The sequence below is a fragment of the Atta colombica genome, unplaced genomic scaffold, assembly GCF_001594045.1.
Source record: "Atta colombica isolate Treedump-2 unplaced genomic scaffold, Acol1.0 scaffold239, whole genome shotgun sequence".
In the NCBI taxonomy this organism is placed as follows: domain Eukaryota; kingdom Metazoa; phylum Arthropoda; class Insecta; order Hymenoptera; family Formicidae; genus Atta; species Atta colombica.
Window position 1 is genome coordinate 880,906 of NW_017259337.1, and position 19,885 is coordinate 900,790.

The 19,885-nt window shown below is 37.5% G+C and overlaps 1 protein-coding gene across 2 annotated transcripts in view; it reads left to right on the forward strand.

Annotated features, from left to right (window-relative positions):
* LOC108688812 (bromodomain adjacent to zinc finger domain protein 2B-like) overlaps positions 1–19,885 on the forward strand; it is a 159,275-nt gene that overhangs the window by 93,807 nt on the left and 45,583 nt on the right. For both annotated transcript variants that reach the window (XM_018195252.1, XM_018195256.1), the window contains exon 3: positions 14,728–14,785. The gene's annotated coding sequence lies outside the window, so the exon portion shown is untranslated. The remainder of the gene's footprint in view (positions 1–14,727; positions 14,786–19,885) is intronic.

Below are 19,885 nucleotides of genomic sequence, written 5' to 3' on the forward strand. Positions count from 1 at the left end.
CACATACGTGCCTATATATCCCTCCGCGTGTAATATGGCTGCGTGTATAACCACGCTGTGGGTCCTTCCAGCTGCTACCTGACTCGACGAAGGCCAACCCGGTCTCGCTGAACAACTTTTGTTTCGAAAATGTCGGTTGCCCGCGCTCCTCTCTCGGGCCGATGTTACCGAGAGCCGAGCTGAGCCGAGCCGAAAACGGTCGCGTTATCGCCACGCCGGAAATTATTCCCGCCGGTAGATCGACGAGCCGCGCGTCGCGTTCGCAGCGCGTCGCGTCGTGGCGTTCGCCGTCCGGCATGGAACGCAGTCGGAAGGAAGCGGTTACGAAGCGATGACTGGCTTGATGCAAGTTCGTGGTGTGCGCGTATTCGACAATAGATCGTGATAGACCGGATCTTCTTAACTGCTGCGCGAAAAAATAAATTGAAGGCAATGTTTTTAAATTCGCAGTTGATCTGTTTTCTGTAATTGAATTAGGACTTAAAGTGAAATAGATATATATTTGATATTTGATGAAAGTGAGAAAGAAAGTTCTAGTAGAGAATTAAAAAGAAACTTATTAAGTGAGTTGTATAAAAGCTCGATATATCATATCGAAAGATGAACAGAGATGATTTTATTATAGGAATTCGTTTAGTATAATTTCACTACGATAATATCACATTAATTATATATAATAACGTTGTTAAAATTCGCGTCTATGTTAATCGTATAATTGAAAAGATCTCGGGGAAAATTTTTCTCACCGTGCTATTTCATATCGAGAACTCGTTTATAACGATGCCAAATTAAATCAAATTCTGACGGAATATAACGTATTATAAATATATATTACGTGACACGCGACACTTGACACACACACACACACACACACACACACGTATGAATGCGCGCGCGCGTACATATACTTTGGAATAACGCAACGCTTTATCGTTTTACATGGAAATCGTGAAAGTTCTCCATGCTATCATACAGGCAATGGATCCAACGGATTGGAGCCGTAGGATCGCATTATAGCTTGCTGAATCTCTCTCGAGTGTTCGGTGGACCGTTGGTTTTCGCAATTCCGCGATAATTTGTAAAGGATTGAAAAGCCGACGATGCGTGCGCGCGTTCGCTCGCTCGCGCCGTTAAAAACCATTGAAAGCATCGAGACCATTGAAACGTGATCTCCGCCGGCTGAGAGGCAGGCAGCATGCAAAGCCGACAGCTGCAGGAGTGCTCTCCGTAGCAGGTATGATGTAGGCAGAGGCATGATGTGAAATTATGGCACCGATATGCGCTCGCGTGCATTCATACATACATACATACATACATACGTACATACATACATACATACATACGTACGTACGTACGTACGTACATACATACATACATACATACGTACGTACGTACATACATACATACATACATACATACATACATACATACATACATACATACATACATACATACATATATATATATATATATATATATATATGTATGTATATATACTTACACGAGCAATGCATAACCCCTTCGACTGTGTGTGCGTAACGCGAGACCCACATCGTATGTACCACGTGCGCATGAAAAATCGCGCTTTGCGGAGAGCAATCCGCTCTCGCGAGCCACCGTAACGCGGACCGACGACGGTGCAATTTCATCGCGCGCACATTGTTGCAGCACGCTAAGCGCACGAAAAAGTAAAATAAACGCTGGCAATATATCAACGCCCACCGTCGCCCTGCGATAAAGGTGGACCGATTATACGGGTCGTTCCAGAGGCGGTGGTCGCGACAGATACGCTCGAGAAGAAGGAAACGAGCGTGTTGGCTGTTATTTTTCATGCGCGCGTCGAGTATGTCGCATATATTTCCGGGAATATTTCTGAAAAGTCGCGTTTGATGAGTACAAAGATAAAGATGATAATGAAGGATCGATTGTTTTATTCACGTATCAGTCATTAAGCGATTATTCATTATCGGATGAATGGTAAAATCAAAGAGACGTCAGCTGTGCAGACGTCGTAGCATAATGCGAGAGTGCAAGATGACGCAAAGTTAATGATACTACTAGCATCGACATCAATATATTATCAATTACAACGTAGAACTAATCGCTCACGCTTGCGTGTTTCTAAACTCCGCATGCGTAGATCACATGGAATTCTAAGAAAATATATCTTACGTGCTTCCTCATAAATAGTTTGCATTTTCCAAAATTTTTGTTATCTGAGTATAGTAATTAAATAATTTTATTATATAAATAAAAGTCATAAATTATATTAATATAATAAATTTATTTAATTACTTTATTATAAATATCTAATTATAAATTACTATTTTAATCTTTAAATGCTTTTTCAGTACGATATACTTAGTTTTTCTTTCCAATGCTTTTTTCATTGTTTATAGTTTGTTTTATTAATAAAGATACATATATTTTCTTAATATCATTATGTTTCTCTTAATAACAGTTTAATTGAAAAAAATTATATATATGTTTATTTTTATAAAAATAATAAGTCAATTAGATCGAGTATGCTACATCCAAGTGCGTTGTTTCCATGGCATTTAAGGATTAAATTTAATCAGCAACGTGGAGAAAATAAAAAATTATTATTCTTTTACATAGTGATAAATCGGAAAACACATGTCTCATGCGAAAAATTTCAGTTTCGATTCTCTTATCTTCTCATGTTAAGCAAAGATACAAAAGTATCAAGGTGAAAAATTTCGATATTTTGTTCCAGTCTCTCAACTCCTCCGTAATCTTTCGATTTCACAAAGATAATATACTAATGTCACAATCAATGTATATCAATTTTTGAAATTGAACTTGTTCAGTTCTGAGTCCCCGCAATTTTTACTGTCTTTACTTGAGTGACGACGCGACGCGCTGCGTCATCGCTCGTGGAAACAATATTGACGCGCACGCGCTCATGTGCATAGCTCCCGCTCTCATCTGCACTTATCAGTTAACACATTCCTTGATTAAACGAAGCGGTCGCCCTGACGTTAGGGAAAACGAGTAACCGAGACAGTGATGAACAGAGCTCGGATCGTTCGCGTGCACTAATATGCACGCCTACACGTATTATAGTGTAATTGCACAATAATTATTGAGCTCCATCCGCACGTTCTCGCCAAATGTCTTTAACAATGCAAATATAACTTTAATTTTTTCGTTCACGCTTTCAAGGAAGAAAAAATATAATTTCCTAAAGCAGGTGTCTCGCGTTAATGCGAGCCACGTATTTGACACATTCGACATCACATATGCACGACAACTTGATTCCTGTGACCGAAATCCCGCGTGAATCGTAGAAGTTTTGATTCAAGTTCTCAATATCTTCTTTTAAAAATAGAAAAGTATAATATAACCAAGAATCAAGACAATAATCGATTTTTTTTCTCTTTAACTGTAGTGTTTGCAAAGAACTTCGCACACACTTTTCATGAAGAAACCGGCTTCTGTCAAATTGATTAAATTTTTTATATATGATTGCTTTTATAATGCTTCAATGATTAAAATTTTAACCTTAACCTCAAAAAAACTCAGCTTTTACAACTATTAATTAATGATCGAATATAATAATAGAGATAATTAAAAAAATTATTAATTTATCTTAATTTTTAGATTAGGCTCTTTCAAATTTTGCTTTGTTAAGAAAGTGCGAAAGAAGGCTGAAAGGTTGCAGAAAGAATATAAAAAAGTATCAAAAAAATTAATGACCTCGTGTAGAAAAAAAAACACGATTTTTATAAAATATACAGTTTTACATAAACATTTATAAATGGACCCTTTTTTGTACTTTATGAGCAGTTGTATGACACTCTCCGCTTCATGTAGATCCTGTACGTTAGCCGTCTGGTGCTTAAACATTGTTTGCGAAGTAGTTACGTCTGTTACATGTAATATCGAGAAGTTGGTCGAACTCACACCCAAACTTTCCACACAATGCGTGACTTTAACATGTACGCGACTACAATCGACATTTTCCTCTCTCGTAGTCGAGTGCAATCGGGAACAATAATAGTATCCCGCTGTGGTATTAATCGGTACAAGGAAAGAACTTTTGATAAAAATCAATGTAATGGCGTTCGCCAATTCTTTCGTGTTTTTTGCGATATTAGAGCACAATACAGCTAAGAGTAAATTGCATACAAGAGTATTTAAATATACTTTACCTTATCCCATTCTACGTTTAAGAAAAATTAAAATTTCGTTAAAAGTGTAACTCTTTACATTTGCATTGTTTTTTTCTTGCAGTAATTATTATTTCTGCCAAAAGGATAAAAGTATAAATTTTAATAAAAACACGTGTCTGCTATATTGCTGCATGGAGAAGTGCTGAAGCATGTGTTTTACTCTTTTTGTCATAGACGAGACTGCGACGTCATTAAATTCGCGAACAGAAGCAAAATTGCAATAAACCGAATTCCTCTTCGCCTTAATTAGTTGGTCGGCGAAAGTTTCCGAAGGCTCGTGAAACGTGCGACTGTACCTCAGAATAGAGACTGTACATTGTGAAACATTCCTTGTCGTGGCTTTATAGTTCGATGAAAAGTTTTATTCGTGATATATGTACATCGCAGTTTTTTTTTTATTTTTTTTTTTAAGAAAAGAAAATTCATCGGTGAAGGAGATAACGAATCATCTTACAGGAACTCGTTGATCTTTATAGGCCTATTATAGGGAGAGGCCTTGAATACATGTTCCTTGAGTTATGGAGATCAGACCGCGCGAGAGCGATTCCCTTTGTCTTTTCCGCTTCATGAGGAAAGAATTCCATGCTACTCCACGTAATCGGTCGAACATATTTCAGACGTGATGACGCAATCGGTTACCTGGTGGTATACAATCGAGCGCGAACATCCACAAAATTCTTTAACCTCTCGAATTCGATTTTCATGACTAGGCATTCTCAAGATTGAAATGGCGGATTCTCACTGAAATTCGTTCAATCATGTAATCAAGTATTTTGAACTATCGATTTCGGTTCATAGCGTGAAGGCGACGAAGTTATATGTTAATCCCTAAGCGATCGTTCCTTTTTTTAACAAATCATTATTTCTCATTTTTCTCTATTTATCTATATATGATATTTTTACACACACACACATACACACACACACACACACACACACACACACACACACACACACACACACACACATATATAAATCGTACACCTGCGCTGAAAAGAGTCTGACCGCATTGGAATTCTGATTGAAAATAGACAAATTAGAATTTTCTAGTTTGTCCATCTGTTACAATTTTAGTTAAAATAATCAGAATTCTGATATATTAATATGATCAGAATCTTCTAGTTCATTTTTAACCATAAATTTTTCTCATTACTACATATTATTTATTTTTTAGTAGAGTAGTTTTTAGAGCATATTTTTTTCTTATCTTTCTTATCGCGATATATTAAAGTAAGTAATATCGTTATTACTCTTCATATTCCTTTCGTCTCGATGGAGTACCAGCATAATTATTAACGTTGATAGTACGGCTGTTTCTTCGTTCGCAATGCAAATACAAACAGATATTTGCATTCGCTGAATAATCATTAGTATTGGTTTATGAATACTAAGAATTCCACGTATATCAAGAATTGCGATTCCGAACGATGTCTGTCTATCGGGTTTGCGCTCACATCAACTCTAGTTCGAGCCGATGATCGATCGTTCCGTCGAACAAGTGGATACGTCTCCACGATTCTGTGGAGAATGAAAGAGAGAATAATATAAAAGAAGATAAGAGCGAGGAAGAGAAAGGTCGAGAGGATGACGGGAGTAGGAAGATGAGGAGAGCGAAAGGGCAGCCGGGGAGGCTGATTTATGGGCGACGGCACTGCGAGGCGTTTTCGCTGCGTAACTTCCGCCAATTTCGTTTCGTCTCACCGCGGCGGGGGAGTTTGGTTTCCGGTTTCTAACCAAATGGCCAACTGCAACTTGCCATGCTGTTATTACCCCAGTGCAATGTTACCTACTAATGCTTCTTTGCGAAATATTCCGTAACAAAGTATCGAGACGCGCGAATCAATGTATTTGTAAGACCAAGTTGGTGTTTGGTTATGAGATCGACGAGATTAAATTGATTTTACAAGAGTTACAACAATTATAGATATTCTTGGATTATAAGATATATAAACATTTACTGAAAAGATTTAATGTAATTAAATAATAATTTAAATTAATGGAATTTATATATATATATATATTTTTTTTTCTTGCAAGCAGAAAGTTCAAAATATCTTTTTACAATCCCCAATGTCAGAAGGTAAACAAATATTCAGCTATAGGTATAAAAATTTGATAAAAAGCGAATTTCAATCGTATTGATATTGACACTTTTTGTTATTTCTATCTACGACTAACTCTCGTTGGTCTTTTGTTTGCTAGTTGACTTTTTAATCTTCCCGCCTCTTTCGATACCTCGAAAAAAAATCGGTATTTTCTCATCGACAGTATGATTGTTACTATCGATGAGTCGCGAGTCGAATGCGAGAACTTACAGCGAGCGAGGATTACCATAGAAGCGAATCATAACTAGTTAGCAAAATCTAGGCCGTGCGACTCTGAGAACTGGAACGTGCGTGCAGGTGCGAAACCTCGCGAGGCACGAAAGATCGAGAGAGACGCATAATTTTCCTTCTCAAACCTGCCTCTCTCATTACACCTGACAAATGATTTTAAACTATAAAACGTTACGGTCTCTAATCAAGTACGATGATTCTTCAGAAACAACGCTGTTGTATCTCAGAGTAGTTACTTTTAAAAGGGTCAAAGAGGAAACACTTTGTAAAAACAATTCGCATAATTTGACAGTAGGACGATCAAGAATCGTAAAGTAGCATTTTAATTTAATTCACATAATTTATGGGATGTAAAACGGTGCGTTTAATATCACTAATTATATTTATTGCTGAGTGATATTAATTGCTTTTTCTGTCTGTCAAGCGTATTGGCATCTATGTGCACATCTTTTCTTGTGGAAATGGAAAAAAAATGTTACGAGTAAATCAATGCAATGATTTTTAGAGGCCATTATTTTTTATTATGAGCAAGTTAATCTTCGTTTCAATGGAACGAACTTGCTCGAGGAAAATGCTTGTATATCGATTATATATTGCGACAGGTATAAACGCGTTGCGTCGCGATGCTTCGCGAAAATTGTCGATTAAAACTTTGAGGTCGGCCATTAGCCTTCACCCACATTACTCAATCGTAACCATTGCGCGATTGCAAATGTCAACTGTTCTCCAGTCGATTCGTCGCGACTGCATGACGTATCGAAGGTGTTGCTCGCGAAATTAATTCATACATTAATTATCAAGAGTACTTAAGTCTCCCGTTCTTCGATATACATCATATACGCGGCGCATATATTATTCTGCGCGATCGCTACCGCGCGAACTGCATTTTCAAGCAGCGCTGCGATTTCATATGCAGAGCGCCTGGCAAGAAAAAAAAGACAGCGAGTCACAGTTATAAATTTTACAGAGACGGATAATAAAAAAGAAATCACATACTCGAGCAAAAAGTGAATAAAGTTCGCGGTTAAACATAGTATTATGGTAATAGGTATATTTGATAAACGGAAAAAGATGTATGTTCTTGATAACTTATTTTGTTTCTTCCGAAATTTACATTAATTTACATTTACTATTTTTATTATATACTTTTCGAGATTTTATTGTCTTTCACATTTTTGTTATATTGCTTATTACTTATTTTATTATTCAAATTAAATATTGCGGTAATTACAGAAATATATAATACGCACTTTTTAGTATTAATATGAAATAAAGCGTAACGGTAGCGAGATGACGAGACCGTCTACTATAACATTTCCGCTAACACGAATAGCATTTGGAATAGAATATTATACAACACGGAAAAGATCCTCGTAATACTTTTTGCATAATTCTCTCTAGCCAACAACGAAAAGCTTTTTAACGAAATCTCGAAAATACTGATGATCCATTATTACATTAATGCATCGAGAAAAAAGATACGTGGTCACCGTTGGACATTGCATTAGAGATGTTTCGTGTGGAATAAAATTGCGCGCATTAACATGACTGTTTAACTACATCGGTAATGACAGCCAATGCGACAAAGGGAAAAGCGGAGCGCATTGTCGTTAAATAATTAAAGGAACAGAATATTTCGTGGAAATGTATTGTGAGTGTAGTATTGCGCGGGAACTTTCAGGTGCAATTAACAGGATCTCGTAATTGATATCAGGCAATTTGATATTCTCACTCCGATCGAAAAATCATACCGAACAACGATATCCTTTCCTGCATTAATTCTTATCGTTATTATGAATTATCCAATTATTAATTGATTCAATAATAATTCAATGTTTATATGCTCAAAAAGTGTCGGACATGTGTACAATATGACAATTTGTCGCGAGTCATCATTTTTATTTTTAAAACTTTATTTACGAAACATATTTATCCATTTCTTTACTTACATCAATATTTATTTTGCAATGTTGACAAGACACATGTAATTTGAATCGCGGATTTTATAAGCGGATTTTAATTCGAACAATGCATCGCGTTATATTATCATATTTAAACTTAATTTATAAAAAGCCACTAGATTCATTTTGAAAGAACTATTAATGACAACCACCGAATATTAATGTACCGCATCGATATTAATATATGAATAACAATTTTAATTTATAACAGTTTTAATAACAATTTTTTAAATGTTACTAAAGACACGAAGAATTTAACGCACTCTTGATTTATGATTTTATTTACACATTTCCAAAAATAATCTTTTAAGTTTCTAAGAATTATACCCGTTCATTGGGATACCGAAAGCCTCTCGCACCTACACTTTTTTTCTTGAAAAAACGGAAACTATTGCTACCTTAAAATTTCTATTAAATAAAAAAATCGACTAAACTCTCATCGAAATCCATCATTGAAAATTTTGGCGTGGCGGCGAAGTGGGTTGTTGTGGATTGTCGTGCCAAAAGGTTTTTCGAAAATGCATCGAAATCTTCCGATGACGAAAATATGATGTTACACGCGGTGCTAAAGAAATCACGCTCGCATGTCAAATCGCGGATCGAAATTGCCACTCTCAGGGAAGACACTGACCCAGATATCGGTGTACATGGGGAAGCTCGTATCTAAACATACGTATATGTCGGACCTATATATACGTGTACATAGATCGATGTATCCGTACGTACATACTCTCGAGTGAATAATACGAGCGCGGCGCGTGCGTTCACACACGCACGCACGCACGCACGCACGTACATGCACACGCACACGCTCAAAAATACACACACACACACACACACACACATACGCACACGTAGTATATAAAATAGAGGTTTACGTATTTTCTTCACCCCATGCTCACGAGAGCTCGCGTGTGCGTCGCGCTCGTTTATGTGCACGCCGGTAATGGCAATGTACGCGCACGTCGTGCAATACGTATCGCGAACTGTTTGCTACGTTGATTAACCGCGCGACAGAAACCTTTGAACAGGGGCGAAATTAAATTTGGTCGCGCGCTCGTGGATAAAGGGATACATCAATGAATGTCTTTAGTAAAAAAAAAAAAAAATGATTGAAGTAGCGAAGTATGAATACTCGGTATATTGTTCCATCGAAGGTGCAAGGAAACGAATAAAAAAGAAACTCAATAAGTTAATAAAGTATAAAGACTAGATTAATAAAGTTGTGATTTTGCGATATATTGTAAATAAAACATTGGACAATCTGTAGGATTGTTCAATAAATTATAATAAATTAATTTAATAATATTTATGACTCCATCAAGAATAAATTCAATATAAGTAAAATGCGTATGTAAATCTCCGCGATTGTTGGCGTGTAAATTACATATTTATAAAGCGATAAGATATAATTCGCAAACAATTGGAATGTGTTTATCAAATGAAGTTAACTGCAGACATCTTGACTTTGGATTTGTTATTTCTTCAATACGATAATTGGTGAGCTCGAGTACAAACTAAAATGAATATTGAGGAGAGAATTGGATTAGAAATATTCCGCCGATTGTTTTTAGAATTAATGTAACAATATATTTTATTAAAAGAAATATACTCAAAAATGTCTTTCAACTTGCTTTGAATTTTGCACTATTATTACTTTTTATTTACATTCACAAAATTTACAAAACGATTGAAGAAAGTCTTGCGCATCACCAGCGATAAAGATAAAGTGTGTTGTCTAACATATTCTATATTCACATTTATGTAGATATTTACATAGCAACTGCATATGTGTGCGTCAGCGCGTAAAAACATAGTACTTGTGAATGAAACTGTAGTAGTGCGTACGTAAAGTTATATCGATGACTCAGTCAGTCCCGCTGACTCGTTACAACTCGCGCAATTTACAAGCACTTTCTCAAGGGATCATTGAACTCTATCGAGCACTGTCTCTTTCCGAGATTTTTTTTCGTCAGTCGTCGTTAAGGTAGATTAGATCAATGTAGAAATTAACGTCAATCATATATCGTAATTAGCGTATAAGATTCTTGAAAACTCACGGACCTGGAACAGACTTGGGAATGGTTGAAAAATGACTTGAAAAAAAGAATTTATAATGGATGTTTGGTTATATTTATTGAATTATTTACAGCCTTAAGCCACATATTACATATTGCAATTTGCGTTATTCCCTTTAGCGTAATTATTAGAAATACAGAAGTTCGAAATACGTGTTTCTGCATTAATCTATCGAAGTTATAATGATTGCATTTCAGTATGTATATTCAAGAATAGATTCGTGGTTCTTCATTTTGGGCATAACAATTGGTTATACATGAATAAATGAACTGTGGGCAAGATGTGGGCAAGATGTATCATGATGACTACGATAATCAATGGTTGTGGTTGATGGTATTCTACTGTCTGTATCAACAGTTAACAGCGGCAAAATGGCTATTTCATGTTCCCGTTCATCGTTGCGTACCGATCTATAATTTAACAAAATGCACCGTTTGAAATAATCGATTGCTGAAGATAATTATTATTCCACACTTATACACTCACAAATAACGTATGGGTCATGTAATCGTGTTCCGCTTTGACGAGCATCGACGAAGCGCGTAAAGGCGTGTTCTTAATTATATAGCAATGTGATAGAAAATTGTGTAATATCTTTTTTTTTTTTTTTTTTATTGATACAGTCGGTCATGTCTTATCGCGTCACGTCTCTTTCCGTTTGAGATAAAATGAAGTAAATTGTGTTGTCGGATCTACGACCGCAACAACGCGATAATGAAATCGGTATAATTTACAATTCATACTTTATAATTCCGTTTTACGAGGCACAAAAGTGAGCGGTAAAAGATTAATATGCTGACGCTTTGCGTCGCGGTATTGCCAATAAAAGTTATTGTTATTGCGATGCTGCTAATTTCAATATCCGCGCGCGCGAGTGCGCGTATGTTATGTATGTCATCTGTGTGTGTGTGTGTGTGTGTGTGTGTGTGTGTTTGTGTGTGTGTGTGTGTGTGTGTGTGTGTGTGCACGCGCGATTGACGTTTGGATGACGGACGTCACGTTATTCATGAATTATGGATACAATTGAAGCGCCTGATATCGCTGAAACATCGCGGTGTGGCTTTTCCATCACGTTTGTACGCGAGAGACGCCTCTCCCCGTTCGACTGTGCTAGGTCGAGACTTTTTGGCTGTTATCAACGCTAACAGATAAGAGTCTTCCTTGTTAATTAATGAATTAATATCCGGACTGATAAAATCGGTCGAGGTCGAGCAAGCCATTGAGTCCCGGACTCTTTAATTCGCGTCACCGAGGGCAAATCACCTTCCGTAATGAAAAAACTAAAGCTCGTGTCAGAGTGCACGTAATTAATTGCACAACAGATTATTGATTATTCGTGAACGTGTTGAGAAAGTTGAAGCGCGCAAATGATATAAGATAGTGGCAAACTCTTGCCGCTAATGACGTGGTTTTTCTCAACGATTCTTTTTCTGCGATCACGAGGGAAAGATATAGTACAGTCGTAGAGACGATATTTATTTATAAGTAAACATTTACGTAATCTTATTTATGCCTATTCTACAATAGAATCGCAAGCCGTAAGAAAGTGACCAATCACAGTTAAGTGAGAAGCATAATAGATTATGATTGGTTAATTTTTCATGGCTCATCGTTTACAATTTTATTGTAGAACAGGTCTTAGGTTAATTCTGCAATAGATATTTAAACTGTAAGCCTTAAAGATAAATACATATAAACTTAAACATAAGTACGTATTCGGATTATGTGACAAAATACAACGTCATAATTCTTTAAATTATTAATAGTTTGTGATATGGGTTTTAGATTTTATTGTATAAATATGTAGTGTATTTTTATAATTCTACTGCTTTAAAGTCAAATATATTTTTTCAAATATTTTTTCACTATTTTCCGCATATTTTATGTACATCGACAAGCAACACAGAGGAAAGAACTTTGGCAGAAAGTTAATGTAGCCGGGAATGTGAAGTTTGCGAGATTCCGAGGTATTTCTTGTTCGAGTTTGTAGAGAACACCATCCTGCTCATATAATTATGTTACGCAAGGATGTTACATTGTCTTGCCGTCTCCAGGTCTTATTGTGAGTGGTAATTTGGTTTATGGGGCAACACACATTTGGATTGTATCCAGAACGCGGTTAGTGGACTCCGTACTTCACGAAGACCTATTTTCTCCGGTGGACTTGTTGAGCGATATCAATGTTAATGCATGCGCATTTTTTTAAAAGAAACTTCCTTAAAAATACGAGAGCGTACAATATTACTATATTCGTTTTATCTTTTCACAATTGTTAAAAAAAATGTTATTATTAACTTTTAAACATCTTATCGGTAACACCAACTTTTTCTATTCTTTATAACTATTTTATTCATAAAAATACATACATTTACTTGGTATTGTTTCGAAAAATTTGTTTTTTTTATAAGCAATTGAATTAGATATGTTAACCTAACCCAAAGATATTTCCCAGTGTGGCGTTTAAGGGTTCATCATATATATGTTATGTGATATCATTTGCACGTGTAAAAAAATTAGGTTCGACAAGATTGAAATCATACAAAATTAGAACTCAATGAACGCTAATAATCTATGTATGTGCCATTAATGCGTTATTTATAGTGACGATTGTTTTATTAAAAAAAAAAACTATATTACTTTGAAACCGCAGAAATAATACATGCGGACGACGAGATATTGCATGTAAGTTTCGCAAGTGGTTCATAAAAATCTGGAAATGCTAAGTGTTTAAAGGGACACAGCTGTATCTCCTGTATCTCCTATGAGAATGCCGCCATATATTGTCTCGATTAGATACACACATTTGCGATATCCATCGTATCGATTATAATTTCTGTCGAAACGCAGAATGGATGCGCGACCGAATAGCGACTTCGCAACGGCGAGGCAGGCAACGCTAACATTGACTCGGCATTCATGCATTAGCGTACGCCAATGTAAACGCTTTGCTACATTCATGTGTTTCCTTTCCCGCGGCAAACGCGATCGATGGCAAATATTACTTTGGTCAATTCCAGCCGGCAGTCTATTTACTTGTTTGTGGTATCACTTTGCTGCGCCGATAGGGAAAAGTCGAGAGAGCGAGAGAAATAGCGAAGCGAATAGGAGAGAGAACGAAGGAGAGACGGATGCGAATACCGATACGCGGATGTGATTCCACGGTTTATATGCACGATGCATTTTCGTGCATCGACTAGCGCACGCGCGTAGTCGAATTACGAATACCAGATTCAGACCACTTATCTCCCCCAACGAACCTTTCGGCTAGTTAACTGTTACGATATGTGTAATGATGATGAATGATTCGGAATTAGTCTCAATTTCGTACTATTCTGAATTATGACTGTCGTTACGAAGGCATCGAGAGAGGAGTGTTATCATTTATATTTCATTACTATCAACTGTCATTATCTATTTCATTATCTGTAAATAAAAAGAAGAAACGATCTTTATAGTGATAATTAAAGATTATTTTTAAATATGTGATCTTTACATAGACAGATTTCAATACATTTGTCATTTCTAAGAAATTATCTCCTTCTCGATAGATTAGCAGTATTTTTAATTAATCCTCTGAATGATGATTTGAGTATCGCCTTTTCATTCATAAACATCAGACGAAGATTTCTAGAACTGACAAAATGTATCTTCTCAACTACTAAATCTCTATATATCTATATAAATCTATATATCAACTATGAGCATTAATTTAGTTACTAGCATTATCCGTTAATCGCATTATTATATATTGTAATCCAAAGAGAGAGCTCTTTTTTCCATTTATAATAATTGCTAGTTTTATAACATACACAAAGTTTGCAAAGTTTTCTTTTGAAATTATTGCGGCTCCTGCACTTCGATAAAGTCAATTCACAAACATGGATTACATGTGAATTTGAGAAAACTGGAGTAACTCGCTCTAAAAGCGGAAAGTTTGTTTTACCATTGTCGATCGGATCGTTCATGCCTGGATGCGCAATAACGAAGCGATCGTCCATCCACAATTCACGAGAAAACGCGCAGCGATGAGATATTCACTGGTGATTACACATGTTCGCATCTTAATAATCCTCGTTTGGCCAGTTGATATAAGAACATACTTACCTAGAGTGTTCGACGTTGTTATTAACGATGCAATGTATTTCTATGTTTCAGGTGCGATGGAGTCTCGCGGAGCCGGCTTCTACTATGAGTTGAGGCTTCGTAATTAATCGTGAGTACACGAATACCTCGTACTTGTGTATGTGCGCACGTACATGGCGAACGAGTGCCGTGCGTTATAACGAGAGTGCCGCGAAATGATCGTTAAGCGATGCCAGTACGCACGTACTGTGCATATGTAATGTCTCCCAAATTGCGAATTTAATATCGCCGGGTTTTATTGCCTCGCCGCTCTCGCTTCCTCCATCCTGTAATTTACGTTCGACAATTACGATTATATTAATCGTGGCGCTCTCGTGTCTCATTAATCGTGTCTCATTAATCGCGTCTTCTTCCACCGTGAGGCAGTAGAAAGTCGAATAGCCAGCGGTAATTTTCATAAGCGTACGCACACGAACGTTTCGATGTGTCCTATCATTGATCTTTTTCTCTATGTAACGATCGAACAGTAGATGCGTCAAGAATACGGGTTGCATTAATATTTCACTATCGGATTTTCTATTTTTACATCGCAAGCGCTATGTAGGAACTTTGTGTGTGTGTGTGTGTGTGTGTGTGTGTGTGTGTGTGTGTGTGTGTGTGTGCGCACACGCACTATGTGTCATATTAAACTTTTTTTAAATGTTTCATAAAATAGTGCTTCTTTGAACTTCCTATATGACTATAGAACACTGTATAAAATGCATCAAACACGTGTCATAACAGAAAAAAGAATGAGAGAGAAGAGAGAGAGAGAGAGAATGCAAACTCCATTCTATGAAGTACTCTTTATATTCTTTTTTAAGTTTATAAATCAAATTAAAAGTTGTAAGATATTATTTTTTCATAACATACGGATTATCATCACGATATGTAAGGTCATTATGTTTTATTAAACATTAATTTCTCAATCATTGTATTTCAATGGATTTTATTATTGAATAAAAATGTTTAATAATCATCTTGTGATATCTCGAGCATTTCGTTGAGTTTCTCCAGCTCGCCTACCTCTCTACAGTCTACCTCTGCTACAGTCCGATCCGGGTCCGCATTTATTCGCTGAATAAAGTGCTGTTTGAGCGTTAATATGACTTCATTCCGCAATCGATTTGAATTCGATTCACCGCGAATGAGGGCGGCGGCGATTTCCATCGTGGGCGTCGCGGCATTCTCGAAAGGGATTACAGACGCTCGGCCCGGCGCATTTCTTCGTATCGATCGCCGTCGCGAATACTCCCACATAATTCGCTTATTACAGCTTCCGCGTATCTCTGCGTTTTCCCCACGGCATAGCCGAGTTCGCGGAAAAAGTATGCGCGCTTGGTCGGGAGGAACACCTTCTCGTGTTCGTGCAATCTCGCTCGCTTGCTCGCTCACTCACCCACCCACCCATCCACCCACTCACTCTCTCGTACACCACGTTTCTTGTTTCTCATGCTACGCATTACGAGTATCGCCGCTATAATTGCAGCCGATGCGACGTATGTACGCTAGCATGACGCCCGGTCGCCTCGTTGCGTACGCGCGCTCTCGTATTGGTGCACGGATGTGCATGTGCATCTGCGTGTGTATTTGGCGAACGCGTGGGGAAGTCCCCGTTAACGGCGCTGTAGCGCGTTCGTGCAACCGTTGTATTTGCGCTCCGATTCGAGAGAGATAGACCGAAGGCAGGAGAGAGAAACTATTCCGGTGGTGCCCAATAGAGAAAGGGAGAGAAATATCGGCGGCCGTTCGAGAGAGAGAGAGAGAGAGAGAGAGAGAGAGAGAGAGAGATTGAGAGCGAGAGAGCGACACACAGAGTAGTCGAGGGATGGTTTTGCTCTGCTGGCTCTGTATTGATTGCTGTGCTGCTCCTCCACCTCCACCATCTCTTGCGACGATCTCTCTCTCTCTCTCTCTCTCTCTCTCTCTCTCTCTCTCTCTCATCTCTACTCACTCCTATCCCGCGATCCCTGCCGCCCGCACACCAACGTGGCCGCCCGTAATGTCGGTTCGCTCTCTGCGAAACCATCAAGATCCGAGGTCCTCGTTGCGCCACGTATCTCTTCCCTCGAAACGCCCCGACGAGAGAAGAGTCCGCCTGTAATTGACGCAGATAGGAGTGCCATCTGCTGCGGCATGAACGGTCGGGGAGAGGACAGAGAACGCGCGTAATGTCCGCCGTTCTCAGCGACGTGTTCCATGTAAGGATTCACTGAATGAGAAACTAAGCTCGGCGAGCGAGACGAGCGAGACGAGCGAGCGGACGAGAGCCATTCTTCGTGACGAGGCTAAAAGCTTGCGTGCTCTGTCTCGCAAATTGATCGCCACGTTGTCCAGACGTTGCGTTTTACCGAATCTGTTTATTAATTTATCGAGCTGTTTCGATGTGTCTGTTTTAAATGTGTCTTCGTCAAATTTGAAATTTCACTGTTTTCACGGTTCGCATCGATCTTCTCAATGTTGTATTAATTACAATGTTATCCACATCCTACCGAGCTATTAGAATCGCGCTATTACGTTTTATATACATCAACTTGCAATTTTATGTATCATGGTTTTATGCGTTTCACTTTATTGTTTCACGTTTATCTCCCTGGTGAGCTTTTCGAAGCGAACATTCTGGTTCGTCAAATATTATTATATTCACGTACATCTGGTTTCATTACGGCAATTAACAATTTACGGGATAGCGATGGACTTGTTGCAAATTGGCGTTCTATTTAAATTCGCTAATTACTGTTACGACATAACGATGATACGCTCGCTTCAGGATGAAACATTCATGTTGCAAGGTCCACGTGTAGCTGTATGTTTTTCTTTCGAGCACAGGGGAATGGAATCGGGTATAATTAACGTATATGGAAGTATTATCTGATGCGGCACAGTGACATCGATGCAACGCTCGTAATTATATATCTCCCCTCCGGCGTTGTCGTGAATACAGAAATGAGTTTACGTAAAAATATTAAGCCAAAGTTTATTAAGCTGCAGTCAACTATGAGAGAGAGAGAGAGAGAGAGAGAGAGAGAGAGAGAGAGAGAGAGAGAGATTGCCGGTATATATAGTAATCAAACCTAGCTTTACTTCGAAGAGCACGGTTATCGCATAATCTCACGCATTTTTCTATCTCTCTGATGTAGCGAAATAGGAAAACAATAGACACACAGATACCATATCCTGCATCACATTATTAATAAGAATGAACACATGCGAATATATCATTAAGCTGCATTAGCAGTTAGATAGAACTTTTTATTAACCTTCAACTACAGCTATGAAAACTACACTTAATCGTTCTGTTTGAAGTACTGAATGCAAATGAACCTCTGCCTTACGGCGATTGATAGAGGAAGGCTCAAAGTTTTTTTTACCTGCAATTCCAAACTTCACAGTACCAATTGTACGTATTGTACAACCGTCTAAAAGTTTCGCTTCTAAATGATCCATTGCTGTAATCGAGGATTAATGATATCATTGCTGCTCTTTTTCCTGAAATATTAAAAAAATGTTGAGGTAACGTGCTTTCTGAATAAACTGATTTATTCGCTATCTCAATTTAAACCGATGCGAGATATTCATGGATTAATAATAAGGTTGAGATATCCAAAGTGTGGAGGAAAGCGGAGGAAGCGCAAGAATAAACGCAATAAGTTGAAGTCGAACGCGCATTGTCGGCGCAAAAGCGTCGCATTTCGCGAACAAACGGCGCGTTTCTTCCTCGTCACCGGGCTCTTTTCTCTACCACGACAACGACCGTGTTCCAACCTGGCACCCGAGCTTTTCCCGGCCGAAGGAAAGGAGCGTAATACCGGTCGAGAAATCGATGGTCGTCCATGTCTTCCTTTTGCTCTCGGTTCGTTCGCCTCCCCCGCGTTCCCTTGCCTTAAGGCATCCACCTCTCTTCTCGCGCACCTCCCTTCGCCCTCGTTCCTCGCCCTTCTCTTCCTCACCAATTTACGAGCATCTCGAAGTATGCCCGCTATAGCTGAAAACCGGGTGGCGTCGCGGGCTCGCCCGGATATTCCGAACACCGTACGGACGACGATGTCGAATCTCGAATAGATATCTTTACCTCGATATTATCCGCGCATTGACTCTTTATTTTTGTTACACGTTATTATTTTAGATCATGATAATTTGATTCCGATAATTATTAGATGACATTAACAAAGTTTAGAGTTTTCTTTTTATAAATTGAGGATCGATATCTAATAGGAAAACATTATTAAAAAGAAATTTACAAGTGGAAAATACTCTGCACATTTTTATTCTAATATTTATAACGGATTTATTTTACTTATTGTCATAAAGAAAAATTTTTCTTTATGATGATAAATTCTCTCGATTACATTGAATAATATTGATAAAAGTTGAATATGTACTCGTGTGATACCGAAGGAATAAAAAATATGCTTAGTTATCCCTATATGCAAGTTGTGCGTGATGTACGTACATAGAAAAGAAACTCTTCTGAAAAGACTTGGTTAAGCCGTTGCTGCAGCAATAATTGCAGGCTTGGTACCGTGTTATTTGGCTCGCCCGGAAGATGCGTCTAATTATACGTTCGTTCGATATAGGTGATAATTTCGGCTAGATTTTAATATATTTCACCATCGTGCGCATGTTACGCGAGTTTAAAAATTATGAAAATCATCGAAGTTACGTGGAAAGGAAAATTCGTGGAAACTAAAGTATTTGATTCAATTGTATATCACTCTCTCTTTCCTTTCGCTATTAAAAAGTTTTGATGTCGTCCGGATATAATAAACTACAACAACGCTGAAGTTGTAATCATATCTCGAATTTTCAATTTTTAAATTAATATGTTATTGTATTTAAAAATGGAATTATTACGCGATAAATTGTGATTTTATTATTAAAACGAAAGCAACTTTAATTGGAAATGAGATAATAGGAAAATTTTATCATATTAGAGGATTGATATTACGTCAATAATCATCTATCGTGACATTTTTGTTTTTAGAATTTGAAATATTGATCAATAAACAAGAAATCACATTTCTGTCACATTGTTAAATTTTATATCTAATTTTAAAACGAAAGCCAGGAAAAATATTGATCTATTGTATTTTCCGTGATGAAAGAAATTGACCCTTTTAGATGTGATAAAAGTGTAATGTTCAACAATGCAAATAATATATCGTAAAATATTGGAAAATAATGTACAAGT